Source organism: Bos javanicus, chromosome 10, assembly GCF_032452875.1.
Source record: "Bos javanicus breed banteng chromosome 10, ARS-OSU_banteng_1.0, whole genome shotgun sequence".
Lineage (NCBI taxonomy): Eukaryota > Metazoa > Chordata > Mammalia > Artiodactyla > Bovidae > Bos > Bos javanicus.
In genome coordinates this window covers 100,804,153-100,823,171 of record NC_083877.1, presented here as the reverse complement: position 1 = coordinate 100,823,171, position 19,019 = coordinate 100,804,153, and the positions used below count along the sequence as shown (strand labels likewise).

Sequence of the window (19,019 nt, the reverse complement as noted above, 5' to 3'; positions counted from 1 at the left end):
ATAAACAGGGAGAAAATTTTTTTACTCTAAGAAGAATATCTACAAAAAATACTGTGTAAAATTAAAAAGTAGGAAACATCATGCATAATGGGTGAAATTTTAAAACTTTAAGAAAAAAGACATATGTTAGTTTTCACTGCTTCTGTTCATCATTGCATGGCAGATCCTAGCTAATACAATAAGGCATAAAAGAGAAATAAAGATATTAGGGTTGAAAGGAATAAATAAAACTGCAATTATTGGACACTATAACTGTGTTTAGAGAAGATTCAAAAGGAATTTCAGGTAAATTATTGGATCTAAAAAGTGAATTTACCGAGTTGGCGGGATACAAGGTAAATATGAAAAAATAAATGTTATTTCTACTTATTACCAATAAAGAGGTACACAATGAATTTAGATCAGAATAAAAATAATCAGATATCTAGGAACCTAACAGAAGTTATGAGGACCTATCTTGAAAACCATTTGCCGTTATTGAGAGAAATTAAAGAAGATGTAAGCAAATGGAAGGATATGTCATGTTATGAAATGGAGAGCTCCACTTTTTTCAAAAGCTGTCAATCTCAAACTGTCAGTAAAATCTCAATCGAAATCTCAAGAGGGTTTTCATGAAAATTGATAAGGTGATCCTAAAACTTATATGGAAACACCCAGGGCCAAGAATAGCCAAGATACTCTTGAAGAAGAATAAGAAAAGAGGCCTTGGTCCACCAGACCCTAAGATTTATTGTTGTTCTGCTAGAGTAATTGAGGGGGCCTGGCCTTGGTGCAGCATAGACGAAACAGACTAGTCATAAAGAGTCCTCAAACAGAGCTGTGTTTATGCAGACACTCTATCGATGATTAAAAATCCCATCCCCTTGTTTATTAAACAGTCCTGAAACAATTACATATCAGTATAGACACTTGACCCTAAATTTACAACATATACCAAAATCCACTCCAAGTGAATCCAAGATCTAAGTGTGAAAGGCAAAATAATAAAATATCCAGAAGATAATATAAGGTAATATACTCATGACTTTGGCTAGGAAAGGAATTCTAGCACAGGATGCAAAAGAACCAATCAGGAAAGACAATAAAATTGGACTATATTAAAATGAAGAGAGTTAAGAGAGTGAGGGTCAAATTAAAGATATTTGCCGTATCTATGAAAGGACTTCCCTGGTGGCTCAGATGGTAAAGCGTCTGTCTGCAATTCCACTGGGTCTACCCAAGTGCTGATTGACAGAGACTATAAATTGGTACAACCATTTTGGAAGACTTCACCATGCTGTGAGTCAGCACAGGGGAAAAGTGACCAATGCCAAGTCAGTCATGTATTTATGGACTATTCAGTCCATGGACTTCTCCAGGCCAGAATATTGGAGTGGGTAGCCGTTCCCTTCTCCAGGGGATCTTCCCGACCCAGGGATCGAACCAGGGTCTCCTGCATTGAAGGAGGACTCTTCACCAGCTGAGCACAGGGGAAGACCAATGCCAAGTCAGAGTATTTAGCCCATTCATAATGGCCCTAGACTGAAAACCAGCCTATATCATCGAGTATCGTATAATGTGTGCCTGTGTGTGCGTGCGTGCGCACACACACACACACACTGTGGCATATTTATATATAAATAAAAAGGATACACCAACGAAAGCAAACTATAGCAAGCGTCGCAGTCTAGATGAGTCTCCTTGATGTTAAGGTGTGAAAGTCACACACATACACACTCAGGCTTGATGAAACTAGGCTTTAGGGAGGCTTGGTTAGTTAGCAAAACTATGAAGTGACTTCTATCAAAGTGAACATAATGGTTGTAGGGGAGGAGAAGGGTGCTAATTAGGAGGAGAAAGATAAGAGTTTCAGGGGTGCTCGCGAAGTTCCGTTTTTTGAGTTGGGTAATGATTACATGGATGTCTGCTTTGAGTTAAATCATTGAGCTGTACAGTTTCTTTTGTGCACTTTTCTCTGTGTATTGTATGTTATAATTCATGATGGAAATGTTTTAAAAATCAGTGATGTGTCTTTGGGCTTCCCAGTGGTAAAGAGCCCACTTGCCCATGCAGGAGATGCAAGAGACGGAGGTTCAATCTCTGGGTCGGGAAGATCCCCTGGAGAAGGAAATGGCAACCCACTCCAGTATTCTTGCTCGGAGAATCCCATGGACAGAAGAGCCTGGGGGGCTATAGTTCATAGAGTGGCAAAGAGTGGGACTTGACTAAGCATGCACATTCAGTGTACCCTTCCCCTCATCTTCTTGATTTTTAATCAATTTAAAATATTACCCTTTGACTTGGTATTGTGATGATTGAGACCTGTCCCCCTTCCCTGCTTTTGAATTCACACTGTCTGTGCTATCACATAAAGGCTGCGTGCGTCAGTGAGACCAGCGACATACCCTGATTACAGACTTCTTTCTTGTGCCCCTTTTAGCCTTTTCCCTGTTAATAAACATTGCTTCTTTCTGATTGTGGACGCATTTGGAGATATACACTTTCTTCTCTCCCTCCCTTCTTTTTTCCTTTGTCTCTTGTTCTCATGCTTCCTAATAGCATCTCTCAGTCCCGTTTTGCTCGTGGTCAAACGTATCGGATCCCGTGCCCCTCTGCTTTGTCTTTCCTGGTGTTATCTGCTCTGACTGCTCTGGAGCCTGTTCTGGAACAGGTTTTGTGCAGGGATTTCTTTCTCATCTGTGTTCTGTATCGTTCCTACTTCCTGGGTCCCGTGTTTCTTCCTCTTTGGTTTGCTGCTTCTGTTGGAGCGTATCTGCTAATAGTTTACTAAAAAACAAACATGGGAGATACCTTTTCAGAGAACTTAATCTTGAGAAATGTCTTTATCCTCTTTCTTGGTCAGTGGTTTGGGTACATATATGATTCTAGATTGAAAGTTATCTTCCCTCCGTATTATGAAGGTAACACCGGATTGACTTCCAGCTTCTGTTGTTGAGAAGTCATGTGCCATTTTGATTGTTCATCTTTTCTATGTAAACACACTTGTTTTCCTTTCTGGAAGCTTTTAGAATTTTGTTATGTCTTTATAAAACCTTTCAACTGAAAGACTCATGCTCCTGTTTTAGGGAAGGTATGGGTTTGTATCTGTTTGTTTACGTGTTGTTTTTAATCATTTTCTTCTCACCATTTTCTTTGAACACTTAGAAACTCTAATAGTTGAACTTTGGACTGATTTTTAAATTTTCTTGTTTTTTCCCCTTTTGTCTTGATCATCTCTTTGTCTTATTGCCTTACTTTCTGGATGATTTCACCTACCTCATTTCCAAATCATCTGTTGAATTCTCAAGTTTTGTCCCTCATATTTTTAATTGCCAAGAACTTTACGTTTTCCCTTGCTTCTTCTTGCAACATCCTGTTCTTTTCTTTTGAAAAAAGAAAGAAAGCAATGCTGTCTCGTATCTTACACAATATATTCATTAGGGTTTCGATATTTTCTTCTGTTTCCTGCATTCTCTCTGTTTCCTCAGACTTTCTTGCTTTTCCTGGTTGCTTAGGGCTTCCCTGGGGGCTCAGATGGTAAAGAATCCGCCTGCAGTGCAGGAGACCTGGGTTGGGAAGATTCCCTGGAGGAGGGCATGACGACCCACTCCAATATTCTTGCCTGGAGCATCCCCAGGAACAGAGGAGCCTGGCGGGCTATAGTCCATGGGGTTGCACAGAGTCGGACATGACTGAGTGGCTAAGCCCCGGGTGTCTTATAGCACAGGTTTTCCTCGGATGCCCTTTCATATTGAAATGTGAAGTTCTGGAGAGTTTATTGAAGCTGTGTGCTTGAGGGGGCTTCCTGTGGGTGGCTGGCCGGGGACCCAGTTGCTTTTCGATTTGGCATCTCTCCGGAGGTTTCCTTCTGGGGCCGTTGCTTTTCTTTAGAGAAGGGTCTGTATGAGGGGTAAGCCTGGGTGCTGGTATTCTGATAGCCAGCTGGGCAGAGGGAAGCAGGCTCTTGATGTCCGTTTAGCCTTCTGCTTGTAGTCTGGCGTCTCATCCCTATGCTCTTCCTTTCAATTTATCCAGCATTAATCCTGACTTGTGTGGGACAGAGGGAGGAGGAATTGCCTGGTTATGCCCAGGAAACGTCGAGAACATGAAGATCTAATGTTCCATTGTAGAGTCTGTAACTAACCTCCACACCTCACTCCCACCATCCACTGTGTTTGGTGCCCCCAGTCCCAGAGCCTCAGCGGGATTCTGTGAGGCTAATCCTTTGGCATCTGGTCAGTCTTCCCTCTGGGGGAGTCTGTCTCAGCTTTCTTCATCGTGCCTAAATTCAGCCGTCACGCCTCTGTCTTCTAGACTTTGCTTGACCGCTCTAACCTCTCTCATCCCTTTTGTCCTTGTGGGTTCCGTTACCTCTTTGAGGCCAGAACTCAGGAGTTTACATCTTTAGTTTACTTCGGGCACACTGACTGGGTGACGACGCCCGCCTCCCCAGTCACGGCAGTGCTCTGCCTCCTTGCTTTCTCGACGCTTCCTCTCATGTCCTCTCTTGCTTCTCCTTCGCAGGTGGCAGATGCAGAGGCTAACACCTACTCGGGTGTTCCATCCAGCTCTTTCTCTCTGTCACTCGGGTGCCAGCAGACCTGGACCCTTCTAGGCATTAGCCCATCACAAGAGCCCAGCACGTCTGCCTCTTTCCAAGCTGCCCTGCTTCCAGATTGTCTGGAAAGGATGAGTGGGGAAGGGAAAGAAGATAGCTCTGAGGTCTCTGAAGGGGCTGAGTTTCTCTTCTCCTTCTAGGTAGAAACGGAATGCTCTTCAAATAGCCCTTGGAGCTTTTGTGGTACGAATTCAGCTACACAGCCCTTCTCAGGATGGGCTTATTGTTGAAATAAAAAGTCTCTGGGAATATGCACACCCCACTCCATTCTCATGGCAGCTTTTGAGACGCTGCATCTTGACTGCTGTTGCTAGGTGATTTCAGGGTGGCTAACTCCCAGTCCTGGGCTTGTGTTCACAGCATCTCTCACTGATGCTACCTGGCGCTGTGCAACTCTTCTCCTGTAGACCTCAGCTCGGCGGCCTTCTCTCCCTCCTCCTCCTGCCGTGTGGAGTGAAATAGGCCGCATGGCCACAGGGTTCTTGAATACAAGGAGCGCTGAGACCATGCCCGGTGGTCTGTAGAGCCCTTCTCCCTCTTCCTCCTTAGGAACTGGAAAATTGTTTAAGCATGGTCAGTTTCTTTGCCGTCCTTGAGATTTTTTTTTAATGAGACTCCTTTGACTTTCATGAGTAATTTGATTTTATAGGAATTAATAAAGGTTCTGGCAAGAGTATTGTGTTTTGAATGGCCCATATCTAAAGGTAAACTTGAAATGCTTCAGTAAATCTGGTTTCACGGTGATCTGGAGGGAAGAGAGCCTCTCTTCTACAGGTGATAAGAACACATCGTCTTGTACAAAGACAGATATGGTTTTAATCTCATGATCTGGAAGTGTCTGTGGTAGGCAGTCAGCTCTGGTATTTAGTTATTGACGGGGAAAAAGTGGCTGCAGTTCACATATTCCTTAAACATTTTTGTGTGTGTTTGTTCATGGTGGTGCTGGGTCTTCCCAGGCCGTGAACCGATGCGCCTTCACCGCGGGAAGCAGGGGCCGCTCTCATCATCGTCAGGCGCAGGCTGCTCATTGCGGCGGCTGTTCCCGTGGCAGAGCACATGCTCTAGGGTATTATTTCTGTATTTCTGTCTCGCACGCTCTAGAGCGTGGATTCAGTAACCGTGGTGCTTAGCTGCCCCAGGGCATCTTCCTGGACCAGGGATCGAACCTCTCTCCCCCGCATTGGCAGGCGGATTCTTAACCACTGGACCACCAGGGATGTCCCTCAAATATTCTTAGGTAATTGACTTTTTTGGTAGGCACTTCCCAAGTGAGAGTAGTTTATGTGAAAAAGTGAAAGTGAAGTGTTAGTCACTCAGTTGTGTCTGACTCTTTGCGACCCCATGGACTGCATAGCCCACCAGACTCCTCAGTCCATGAATTCTCCAGGCAAAAATACTGGAGTGGGTGGCCATTTCCTTCTCCAGGGGATCTTCCCGACCCAGGGACTGAACCCAGATCTCCCACATTGCAGGCAGACTCTTTACCAACTGAGCCACCAGGGAAGTCCTAAAATAGTTTATAGTTAATAATATCTTACAACAGGTGTCTTAATTTGTGACGTATGTTTTGCCGCTAGTTAATGTTGGAGGGTATATCAAGAAGTTGCCCAGTTGGAAGATAAATGTGCTGTGTCCTTTCAGAGATGTGTAGTTGATTATCTTTTCCCAAATTCCAGGCCAGAAGTATTTCAGTCATATGTATACATACACACCACACATCCATTAGTTCTGTTCCCTGGAGATCCTTGACTGATATACGCAATGATCTCTTTATACACAAGCCCAGGAGCAGACAGTTGCTTGCTTGTGCCTGGGAACAGCCCAAATGTTCAACAGGTGAATTGAAAAACAAACGATGAAACACCCATACAATGCAACACTGTTCAGTAATACAAATGAATGAAATATTAGACCTGCAACAGCATGGATGTATCTCAAAATAATTTTGTTGCGTGGAAGAAAAAGAGTATATTAGGGGAGAGCAGTATTATACAATCAAATATTGTTACAAAGGATCATACAGATTGGGGCTAGCATGGGGGAACCTCTCGAAATCACTCACTCCCTTCTCTTGCCTAAAGCCCTCCAATAGGATGAGAGTGCCTCCCTCAAAGGGTTCAGGGAACGTGGTGTCCGTATTTGGCAGTGTTTTGTGGTCTCTGACTTGGCTGTGCACATACGATTGCTCAGTGGAATACCGCTGAACAGTGGTGTCTGTTCAAAGAACACGTTTCAGTTGAAACTTCTCAGCGTGGTAATAGTCTTAAAAAAAATCACCTGAGAATTTGCCAAAAAACTCTCTATAATCAGGAAGGAAACTGATTTTCCTTCATGTAAACATGAAGGAAACATGTCTTCTAATACTTCCATGAGAAACTCATTTCGTTCACCCATTGTATAGATGACAAAGTTGTGGTAGAAGAGAAATTCAGAGTCTAATAGAAGTTCTGAAGAAGCTTATTTCTGGAAAATCTTGGGAACAGAGTTTCTCTTGATTGAATTTTCCAGACTCTTCGAGAAATACTAATCTGATATCTGGAAAGATGGGCATTGGCGTCCTGTGGATTTAGATTCAGACTCTGACCGCCTGTAATTACCTGAATGACTTTGGACATGTACCCCTAGAAACCTCAGTTTTCTCCTCTTCAAAATAGGAATGAAAGTGAAAGTGAAAGTCTCCCAGTCGTGTCTGACTCTTTGCAACCCCATGGACTATGCAGTCCATGGAATTCTCTAGGCCAGAATGCTAGAGTGGGTAGCCGTTCTCTTCTCCAGGGGGTCTTCCCAACCCAGGGATCGAACCCAGGTCTCCTGCATTGCAGATGGGAGATTCAAAATAGGAATAATCTTATCTCAAAAGTTAGGGGGAAATCCAGGGGAATATATTTATTCACTTATGTGCTTATTGACCAAATATTATTGAGTATCTACTCTGTACTCTGAGTGCCAAAGAACTGATGCTTTTGGATTGTGGTGCTGGAGAAGACTCTTGAGAGTCCTTTGGACAGCAAGGAGATCAAACAGTCACTTCTAAAGGACGTCAACCCTGAATATTCACTGGAAGGACTGATGCTGAAGCTGAAGCTCCAGTACTTTGGCCAGCTGATGCAAAGAGCTGACTCATTTGAAAAGACCCTGATGCTGGGAAAGATTGAGGATGGGAGAAGAGGGGGTGCGGCAGAGGATGAGATGATTGGATGGCATCACTGAGTCAATGGACATGAGTTTGAACAAACTCTGGGAGATAGTAATGGACAGGAAAGCCTGGTGTGCTGTATTCCATGGGGTTGCAAGGACTTGGACACTTCTTTCCAACTGATCAACAACTCTGTAGCAGTGAGGAGGATGGCCAGTGTTTCTGCTGTCATGGAGCTGGTATTTGATTGAAGGGATAAGGAAGCGCTAAGTAGCTAAACAAATAAATATGTAAGATACTGTGAGGTATGAAATAACCATACAGGGTAAAGAAGGATAAAAAACGATAATGGTACCACTTTGATAAGGGTGACCAGAGAAGAATTCTTTAGTTATAAAGTGTTGGCCAAAGGGTACAGTGCGTGCAAAGGTCCTGAGGTGGAAAACAGCTTGCACATTTGAGGAACAGGAGGAAGGACCCATGTGGCTAGGGACTGGTGAGTAGTAGAGTGAGTGGGAGATGAAAGGCAGGGCCCAGCTTGTCGGATCTCGTGGGCAAGGTAAGAGGGACTTTATCCTGGGTATACTGGGAAACCAACAGAGAATTTTAAACAGAAGTGTTGCTGAGTATGATTTATTTAAATTTTTTTAAAAATTATTTTTATTTATTTATGTTTTTGGCCATGCTGTGCAGCATGGATCTTAGCTTCCCCAGTGGTGATCCAGCCGATGCCCCTTGCATTGAGAACATAGAGTCTTAACCACCGGACTGCCGGAGAAGTCGTACTTTTTAAGATTGATTTCTCTGTGGCTGCGCTGGAGCCTCACTGCTCGGGCTCGCTCTGGTTGCGGTGAGTAGGGGCTGCTCTTCGCTGGGGTCTGCTGGCTTCCCCTGTGGCGGCTCGTCTTGTGGCGGATGGGCTCCAGGCCTGCAGACTTCAGTAGAGGCAGCTTGCGGGCCCTCGAGCTCAGGCTCTGTAGTTGTGCTGCCCCGTTCCTCCACCGCGTGTGGAAACTTCCTGGACCAGGGATCGAACCCATGTCCCCTGCATTGGCAGGCGGATTCTTATTGTGCCACCAAAGAAGTCCCTAATTTATTTCTTTAGAAGAATATTCTGCCTAAGCGTGGAGGATGGCCTTATAGAGAAGCCACTTCAGAGGTGTGACCGTGTCTGGGAGAGAAGGGATTTCAATTACAGTGCTAAATCTGGGAGAGAAGGGATTTCAATCGCAGTGCTAAGTCAGAACAGTGAGAGTAAAGAGACTCAGGGTGTGTTCTGGAAGCAGAGCTCGTGGACTGGAAGTGGGGAGAGGGGAAGAGGAGCAGTGGAGGATTATTTGAGGAGTTCAGAATGCAGTGTCATCTCGTGAGATTGGAAAGACCTCGGGGAGGGGAGCGGAGCTCTGGAATTTACAGCCTAAATTTGAGATGCCTGCTGGGCACGTCAAGAAGGCACTGGCATTGATGTCTAGAACTTGGGGGGCAGGGTCATCAGCACATGGCTGGTGTCCACAGCTACAGATTTGGTGAGATCATCCAGAGAGGGGGTGCAGAAAAAAGCGTCCAGAACAGAGCCTTGAGCACTAAAATTTAGCCATCCGACCAAGAAAATAGGAGCTTGCAGAAGTAACTGAGAATGAGCTTTCATTGAAGTCGGAGAAGAATTGGGTTGTGGTGTCGTAGAAACGAGAAGAGTCGAATCGAACAGCCAGCGCTGGACAGGCTCGATGGAAGTTAAGTTTCCCCTTAATGGAAATAGTAGCCTGCATCTATTTTACGTCTTTCAAAGGATATAATGTTACCTTTCATCCCAGCATAAATTCAATTTGCAGTGACATTTTTTACCTCTTTCATATGTCTTTCAAGGTTGAAATATGGAGCCCCAAAGAGCCGTGGGTTGGTTACCCCTCTTCGAAAGCATACATTTACCAGCTTGCAAACCCACCAAGCAAAGATTTCTTTTTCCGCCTTAAGTTCACATGATTTAATTTGCCTGAGTAACCCGCTGTCATAGGTTTTCATAGAGTCCTGACATCTAGCAGAGTAATTAATGCTTTAGGCTTTTAGGAACTGTTTCAGGATTTTATTAATCACCGTTGTGATTGCACATATGAATTATGAAGGAGTTATTTTGGTAGTTGGATTTCCCCCTCAGAAAAATTTCCATATTTGTTCATTGTGAACTGATAGCCTGGAGAAGAAGAATAAAAATGGAGAATATTTGCTGGGTCCTGTGCCCACGTTTCAAATTATCCAGAATCAGGATGACTTCACAGTGTACCGATGGAGGGTGAGTTGTTTGAAGTTGGTAGTCAGACGCTTTCTCTTTGCCTCACCGTAAATTAATTAGAGAGTCTCTGTGACTTTCCCAAAGATATGGATTTTGTGAACTGCTTAAAGATGCATGAAATCAGAAGGAATCTGTGTGTTATATTTGATTCTGCTGTGGTTCCCATCATTGGAGGAATCACTCTTAGAACTATTATGACTAGTGTGTTAGTCTTTGGCGGGCAGGTCTTCCAGGAGAAGAAGGGTATCCAGGTAACTGGGAAGAAAGAGGAACCTATCCTTCTGATTTCTTTTTCATTCTATGTACAGAAAACATTATGGAATTTCACAATTATGGGATGGTGTTTGAGATCAGTGTATGAAAGAGAAATGTGATGGGGGGCTGGTGTTTCTCTAGTCCCTAGGATTTAATCTGAAGTGCGAAAACCAAAACACAATACCCGTTTTCTTTGAAACTTCCCCCTCAGGCATCTGCTCACCCCAGACATTTGCAGGTTCTCTGCATAAATGCTGGTGTGGCCGCCTTTGGGTTCCACTGGCCGCTTTCCTTAGGCTTGGGGGTAAATGTGAGTTTCCCTTGTGTTTAGAGGAAATTTTACTTCGTGCATTTTACTCTGACAAGAGAAGGCTTGCTGCTTTCCTGGGAGCCGGGCTCTTTTCAGTGATTAGAGTGATTTTCTGTGATTCTACCATACTTGAGGAAGATGGTTGAGATGACAAATAAAAGACAAGGTAGTCATATCAGTGTGGCAGCCGCTCTCAGAGCCCAGTGCCTTGACTATCGAGTGAAAATGCCTGTTATTGCTCTAACTGCCATCTTTGCTCTTCCTAAGTGGCTGGTGGGGATGCGAGGTGGGAGAAGGAGCTGGGCAAGGCAGGAGGAAGTCCATTTGCAAAGTCAACAGCGGAAGCATTCAGGCAGAGCAGCAGACGTCTGACCTGAATTCTTACAGATAAGGCAAGGACTCGACATGGGCAGCTGGGCCACCCTGCTCTTTCTCCAGTAGCTTGCTGTGACAGACTAATCTTAGGGCATTTTCATCTTAATTTACTCGCATCCTGCTTTTTGTAGGTGACAGCATTTCTGCCCAAGGTGATCAGTTTGCTAAAGCTTACCATTAAGATTCTTTCCTCATATGAGTGTTATATGATTATATATACATTCGGGCTCAAAGGTCCCCGTCTAACAAATTCCCTGCACAGAAGTACCATTTGAGGGCCCATTCTCTCATTAATTCTATTTGACATTTATGTCAACATTACATTCCTAGCCTAAAAGGAGAAATGACATGCGTACGCAGGGGTGTGTTAGAAAGTGGAGTATTTAGTTTGGCAGTGCAAAGCAGTCAGCTAAGTCCGCGAAAGCGAAATGTTCTAAATTAGTTAATACAGAGTGGTCTAAGTGCACTCAATTGAAGTCATTCCACAAAGCGCCCAGTGCCCGCTCACGTGGCTGTTCTGATACTTCACGTTTTCCCTCTCGGGGTTCCCAGAAGTTCCTGACATGGTGTCTCTGGCAGCTACTAAGAGGTCATCAGAGGGGAAAGAAATCGGGGCTGAAGAGAAGTCGCTATGGTGTCAGGAGTGGAAGTTGCAAAAATCAAAGACCTGATTCTTCTCCCACCTGCACTGACTTCAGAGTGAGGATTATCAGTGGAACACGAGTGGAGAGTTTCACGGACACTGCCGCTGAGGCGGGAGAGCCGTGGGGAGACCCCTCCGGGCATCGAGAGTTACTGTTGCTTCTCGGACCACGTGGCTGTGGCATCGCTTAGCGCTTCCAAAAGTAGACAGAAGTGTGATATGGGGTTGTTAACCCTAAACAAGAAAGGATTGTCACGCCTGACTTCTGGTCCGCTGCGTTGAATTTCGAATCCCTGGAGGCCTCCAGAGAGAGTGAGAGGGTTGGAGCCCGCCGTGATCAGCACCCAAGGGCCTGAACGTGGCGGCTCCTTTCTTCCGGAATGCTGACTCTGACATCCTCTGTGGTTTGTATGTTCTCGAGCTGGGTTTTGTGCGCTCCTGTAACGAGGAACTGTAGACTTGGGCTTTTGTCTTGCTGAGAATTCACCAGCAGCAGAAAGGACTGTGAGTGGTTGAATTTGAATTTGTAATGTGAGTGGGGAGTGGGCAGATGGTCTAACCCCTCACTCTTTTTTACTCCAACGTTCACCCCTGCCCCCCATGTTTCCCCTACCCTGCCAGCCTGTTTACTCACCCCAAATAAACACTGCAGCCCCCCTACTTCTGTCTTTAGGATGAACCTGGAGGTTCAGATGGTTGATGGCCAGCAGACCTGTGAACCTGTCCGGATGACTGAGGCCCTCAAGGTCATCAGCTTGAGTGATTATAACTGTGACCGTCTGGAGTCAGTATCTCCTGGGGTCCCCTTGGTGGTCTGGCCCCTTCATGTCCCGGAAAGGCAGGGACTTTATCAAGGACAGAGAGGAGGAGGACAGTAGCAGCTTGTGAAGGGGAAACTGAGTCTGGGGTGACTTCCTCATAGTCAGTTCAGACAACAGTGTTCTCAGTACCTCCCGCTGGCTTTGAGGACTTTGTGATTTTTCTCACCTGATCTTGTCTGCTTAAGCTCTGGCTTGTCTGGCTAGGTTGTCAGGGTACAGGGCGAGGTTTTGTGGTGGTGGTTGGGGTGTGTGGTTTGTTTTGGAGTTCTGGTATACCCTGCTAACTCTCTTAAAGGCTCTGCGTACAGAACTAAGAACTTCATAGTTAACTGGCTGTCAAGGCAGTTCTGGATCTCATAGGGAAGAGATGTTGTGAGCTGCAAGGGCCTGGAGGTCTGGGCTGCCTATGCACATGTGGATAAACCCAGAGAGGTAAGAGCCAGGTCCAGGGACGGTTGTCCACTCTGTCCTCCTTCTTGTCTGTAGGACGATCAGAGCAACTTCCCACTGCAGTGCCGATGTCGTGGGCTGGGAGTTGGGAAAACCATTGCCGAGAGTGGCGGCAGTTATGTTCCAGCACCTTCGGACAGAGAGGCCCCTCGAGACTGTGCCGTCAGATCCTGAGGCTGTTAGCTGCGGGTGGCGGACCTGGGACTGGCAACTGGCGCCCCTGAGCCCTTGGTTCCACTGTCCCTCAGGGCTTTCTGGGGGTGAGACAAGGAGAAGCTCTCTCTCTCTCCCTGCCCTCCCCCCCGCTCTCTCCCAGGCCATCATCGACCCCACAAAGACCTAAAACCTTGTTAGAGAAGAATGTTCGCCGTGGAGGACTCTGTGCTCGTTGAGCCCCTGCCTCCACTCGAAGCCCAGTTAATGAGCTCCCATCCCTGAGAGGACAGCCGCCTCCCTGGACCTCTCGCTGCTGATGCCGGTGGCCCTTGGCTGTCCGCGTCTACTCAGGCTGCTAGAACCAAACACCACAGGCTGGGTGGCTTATAAGAGCGGACATTTGTATTTCTCCCAGTCTGGAGCTGAAAGTCTGGGACCAGGGTGTCCGTGTGGTTGGGGGAGAACCCTCGTCTACTTACAGACTTCTCCTCGTAGCCTTCCACAGCAAAAGGGGCTTAAGAGCTCTCTGGGGCCTCCTTTCTGAGGGCACTAATCCCGTTCACGAGGGCTCTGCCTTCATGACCCAATCGCCTCCCACAGCCCCCATCACATTGGGTGTTAGGATTCCAACATGTGAATTTTGGGGGGACACAAACATTCCAGCCATCACAAGGGGTGCTACCTCGCAGCCAGGGAGTGGCAAGGGTCTGCCGTGGAGAGGACTGAATGATGGGGGCGCTGCAGGAAGAGTGGCTGAGATCACCCGTAGTTGTAGGCAGTGACCGTGGAGGTAATTCCCTTGACTTCTGTCCTCTTAAAAAATGTTCTCTCTTGGCCGAGTCATGTTGATGTTTGACAGAAACCAACACAATTCTGTGAAGCAATTATCCTGAATTAAAAAAAAAAAAAGTCCCCTCTTGGGACTTCCTGGTGGTCCAGTGGTCAAGAGTCCGCCTGCCAGTGTGGGGGACGCAGGAGCAATCCCTGGTCCAGGAAGATTCCACGTGCAGCACATCAACTCAGCCTGGGCACCGTAGCCGCTGAGCTTGCGTGGCACAGCTTCTGAAGCCTGTGAGTCTGGAGCCTATGCTCTGCAGCAAGAGGAGCCCCGGCAATGAGCAACCCCAGCATCGCAACTAGAGAGGAGCCCCCGCTCAGCGATGAAGAGCCCGTGCTCTGCAACAGAGGCCCAGCACAGCCACACGTCAGTTAAATTTTAGAACCCCCCCTTAGCCCCCGAAAGCCGTGCTATGCACAGATTCCGCCTCCTCTCATGGTCTTCAGGCCTGGCCAGGAGAGCCGTGTCTGAGGGGCCCCTGTGTCCTGTCCCCCAGAGCTTGTCTGCAAGGCATCTGGCTCATTGCTTGGCTGGGAATGAGAGCTCCACTGACGTCCGTGCTGTTTGCAGCAGGGCCCACAGGCAAGCTTTCCTCCCCCTGCAATTTACAAATTGCTAGTGGACCAACTCCGTGGATGGACGGTCCATTCCCTTCTTTGACAGAATATTTGGAAAAGCAAGCAGTGCCCCTGGTCTTCTCTAAACGCCGCCTTATTGTCATTTGGCTTCTTGTAATATATTTTTAATATACTGTATATGCTGTATCGGAGTAAATCAGTAGGTATGTTTTGAAATTAAATATTTGCTAAGGGCTAGGTTCTCCCGATGTTAAATTATTGATAACAAACTTCACGGACGCTGTATGAGACTTGATGATATATGAGTTTTGAGTGACCTGCCATTTATTAGACTTTATCTGCCCATGAAATCCATTTCCAATTCAGACCGTATCTACTGCAGGATTGCTTGCCAGAAATCTATCCCCAGGTTTCTCCTTATTTCAGTGAAATATCTCTGGCTCAGCACCTTTCCCAAGGTGGCTGATCTAATCGGGGCCCAATCGCTTATCACTTCTCATTTCCTTTGGCAGGTCTGTCCAACTGGGAAGTGCATCTCGGGGACGCTTGGGAGCAGTAGTCGACCTCCCTGCTTTGCCCTTTCCCCCTGCTTAGAGGAAGGTGAGCTCCCTGACCCGCAGCCCCGCTCTGGGGTCTGTAAACAGCAAGAGGACCGCTTGCGTGGTCAGGAAAGCGGGGGCGGCCTCGCCGTCTTCCCTGGTGTCGGGGGCTGTTGGGGGCCTCCCTGTACCCGGCAGTGTTCAGCGACCCCACGCAATCGGAGCCCGCTTGCTGGCACGGCGGCCGCGGGGCCCCATCCTTCTGCTCCCCTCCCCGCCTACTTCCGTGTGGACAGGTGTGTGCTTCTGGCCGCTGCAAGGCCCAGCTGGCAGGAGGGCTCCAACTTGTCATCACAGAAATAAAATTTGTCACCTCCGTGTTCCCCACCTCTGTCCTTTCATGTTTAACCAGCATTCAGAATGTTTACAAACATGTCAGGGGTCCTGTTTTTCTTTCCTAATTAATTCAGAAAAGGAGCAGAAGACGTCGCTAATGACATAAAAGAGAAAGGGACAGATAGCGCTGGGAGCGGCTTCTTTGTTTTTCAGTTGGAAACGGCAGTTGAACGAATATGGGCATCTGGTAATTGGAGAAATTACTTGGGGCCTCTCAGTGCCTCGGTGATTCCTGGGCTAGTCCTGGACTGATCAGAATTTATGAACAGGTCTAAACTGACCAAATCCGGTGGCAAACTTTCCTGCTCATAAACGAACGGACCGTGGTACTTCACTCTCCCGTGCACGAGGGAGAATAAAAATTTCCACATGTATTGACTTTTTAATTATTTGAACTGTATTCTTTTAGCCCTATTTCTGAAATCCTTTTCTCTGAGGACATTGAACCCAATTTAACCTTTGTCTTGATGATTCACAGTCATCTTTCTAAACATCTAGAACTGTGTACTTTAGTGATTTCAGAATCTTAACAACCTCAAGGGTGCAGTGTTTTAATTAAAGGAGCATTTCCTCTGTTCTTTGTTATTGAAAAGGCTAAAATAATAGACGTGGAATAATGGAAACATTTCTAAACATAGAATCAAAACACTGGCTCTAATTTAATTGTTAATTAGCTGTTTGACTTTTAGCAAGTCTCGCAACCTCTCTGAGAATATACTTCTTCATCTGTAAAAACAGGATATTGGACCGTAATATTCCCAAGATTGTTTAGATTTCTAAACTTTTGTAATTTTACAACGAAGGACCATGATATTCTCTAACGCCAGTCGTCCGGAAGGGCTATTGAGGTTGGGATTATTTGTTTCTTTAAGATATAGTCCAAGACTGCCAAGATTTTTCTAGCTATTGTGTTGGCTTTGAAACTTTCTTCTATTCCATGGTTTGCAAACTGTAGCCTGTGGGCCAAGTTTGACCTGCCACCTGTTTCTGTAAATAAGATTTTATTGGAACTCAGCCATGCTCCTCCGTTCACACATTGGTCTGTGGCTTATTCTGAGCTACACGGGTGAAGCTGAGTTGTCACAACAGAGAAAGTGTGATCCGTGATCCTAAAATATGTACTCTCCGATCTTCATAGGACAAGTTTGCCAACCTCTGCTCGGTTCTTTTTTTTCATAACTCTGTCACTTTTCACTGTGATCACTCTCTCCTTCCAGGAATCCGTGTTAATCTACTGTATCTACCCGGCTAGAGCTTAAGAAACCAGACCAGACAACTGGTTAGAGTCGTGTTCAAAGTAAGAGTCAGTCAGTTCTGGATGAAAGTCCAAGGGGACAGCATGCACCGAGTGTGCCGAGTGGCCACGGAGAGGTCACTGAAGAGCTGCATGCTGCAGCCCATGGGGTCGCAAAGGGCCGACTCTGTGTGAGTTGACATGATTTAGCAACTGAGCACACCACACAATCCAGGTGGCTAAAGTCGTTCCCCAATTTGCAATTTCTAGAAACAGTTGCTTTTAGGTTGCTGACTGTGATGATGGATTGGCCATAAAGTCTGCTTCCTCCGAGGACGTGTCACTTCACGTGTATGACATCTCCTATCACGGTGAGGCTCAGTACCAGAGTCGTGAACTCAAGTTGAGATCAAAAGACCTGGGTTTAGACCCTCCTCAGCCATCCCAGGAGAAGGCGATGGCACCCCACTCCAGTACTCTTGCCTGGAAAATCCATGGATGGAGGAGCCTGGTGGGCTGCAGTCCATGAGGTCGCTGAGGGTCGGACATGACTGAGCGACTTCACTTTCACTTTTCACTTTCATCTGTTGGAGAAAGAAATGGCAACCCACTCCAGTGTTCTTGCCTGGAGAATCCCAGGGACGGGGAAGCCTGGTGGGCTGCCGTCTCTGGGGTCGCACAGAGTCGGACACGACTGAAGCGACTTAGCAGCAGCAGCAGCCATCCCGTGACTGTACGATCTTGGGCCGTCGGTCCCTTTACAAGCCCGTTTCTTTGTCTGTAAAACGGGGACGACATTCACTCTACATTGTGGGACGAGCTGCAGGGGCTCTGTGTTTCAGCTCCTCCCCCAGCTGTGCTTTCCCCGGCTTGGGTGGAGCAGGTGTGAAGCCTAGACCAAACTGTAGAATGTGAGATGGGCCGCAGCCGTGGTGGGCAGGATCACTGCGCCTTAGAAATTACCGGGTGACTCCGAGTGCTTCGCCTCATTCTCACGCCCTGGTGAGTAATCCTTCAGGTTGCTGGATAGGCTGAGCTCCTGATAAAGTCAAATTTTGATTCCCTGCTAGGCCCTTGTTCCTGTGACTCGTTCGATGGTTGGTAAAGTGAAGGAGTTGGGGTGAGGGGAAGAGGCAGACCTTCCTGGGTCCCAAGTTGTAATAGCATCCACCCCAGTGGTGGGGCTAGTGGTAAAGAACCCGCCTGCCAGTGCAGGTAGACGTAAGAGACACGGGTTCGACCCCTGGGTTGGGAGGATCCCCTGGAGGAGGGCACGGCGGCCCGCTCCGGTATTCTTGCCTGGAGAATCCTGTGGACAGAGGAGCCTGGCAGGTGGCAGCCCGTGGGGTCACACAGAGTCTGGCCCGACTGCAGAGACTCAGCGCACGAGCGCAGCTCCTGTCCGCTGCTGGTGATGGTGCTGCCCTGTGGGTGTGAGTCTGAGGCTGTGTGTGTGCTGTGTGGGCTCAGTTGTGTCCCCAGCTCTTTGTGACCCTGTGGACTGCAGCCTGCCAGACTCCCCTGCCCGTGGCGTTTTCCAGGGAAGAATACGAGAGTGGTTGTCATTCCCTTCTCCAGGGACTCTTCTGGACCCAGAGATGGAACCTGTGTCTTCCACGTCGACCTGCCTTGGCAGGCGGGCTCTTCACCACTGTGCCACCTGGGAAGCCATGTCGGCACAGATGCTACGTGGATAACTGCCTCCTTCTGTGGTCTGTAAGTGTCTTACAGGCGGGTACTGTGTTTTAAATTTTAGCTCTGAACCTCCATTGACTCGAACACTATCTGCCTCGACATACGTATGTTGAATTGATTTGTCATGACCAGGGTTTCCTGGCAGCACCAAGGTTTCTTGGAGGTTGACTCTCTATGTTTACTGCGTGTCTAGAGAGTAGCCACACGTCTGTAAAATGCTCAGTGTCAGAACACAGCCATCTGGTGGAGGAATTCCCTTCCCCGAGGAGACAGAGGGCTTCCCTCGTAGCTCAGTTGGTAAAGAATCTGCCTGCAGTGCAGGAGACCCTGGTTCGATCCCTGGAGAAGGAAATGGCAACCCACTGCAGTATCCTTGCCTGGGAAATCTCATGGACAGAGGGGCCTGGTGGGCTGCAGTCCATGTGGCTGCAAAGAGTTGGGCACGACTGAGCGACTAACACTTACTCAGGAGACAGAAGAAGGCAGGCCAGGCTACAGGTGTGCAGAGCTGGGCCAAAGTCAGCCCGCTGCTCACTCAGGGTGACCACGCCTTTCCATCTCTGCTGTTCTTTCCCTGACTCTGAGGCTCCACCCACTCCTCACCTCCATTGCTTTTGCTCCGTTGCTGCCCTCGGATAATCTGGATCAGACTGTGGGAACTGAAAAGGAAGACTGATGTACAGCTCAACTTAAAGGTTTTCCTCGA

The 19,019-nt window shown here is 47.2% G+C and overlaps 1 protein-coding gene across 4 annotated transcripts in view; it reads left to right on the top strand.

The window, feature by feature from the left end:
* Positions 1-19,019, top strand: part of FOXN3 (forkhead box N3) — a 437,687-nt gene that overhangs the window by 21,884 nt on the left and 396,784 nt on the right. The window contains exon 1 of one of the 4 annotated variants that reach the window (XM_061429663.1): positions 14,609-15,049. The exons of the other annotated variants lie outside the window; for them this stretch is intronic. The gene's annotated coding sequence lies outside the window, so the exon portion shown is untranslated. Of the gene's footprint in view, positions 1-14,608; positions 15,050-19,019 lie in introns of those variants that run through there. 4 annotated transcript variants of the gene reach the window in all.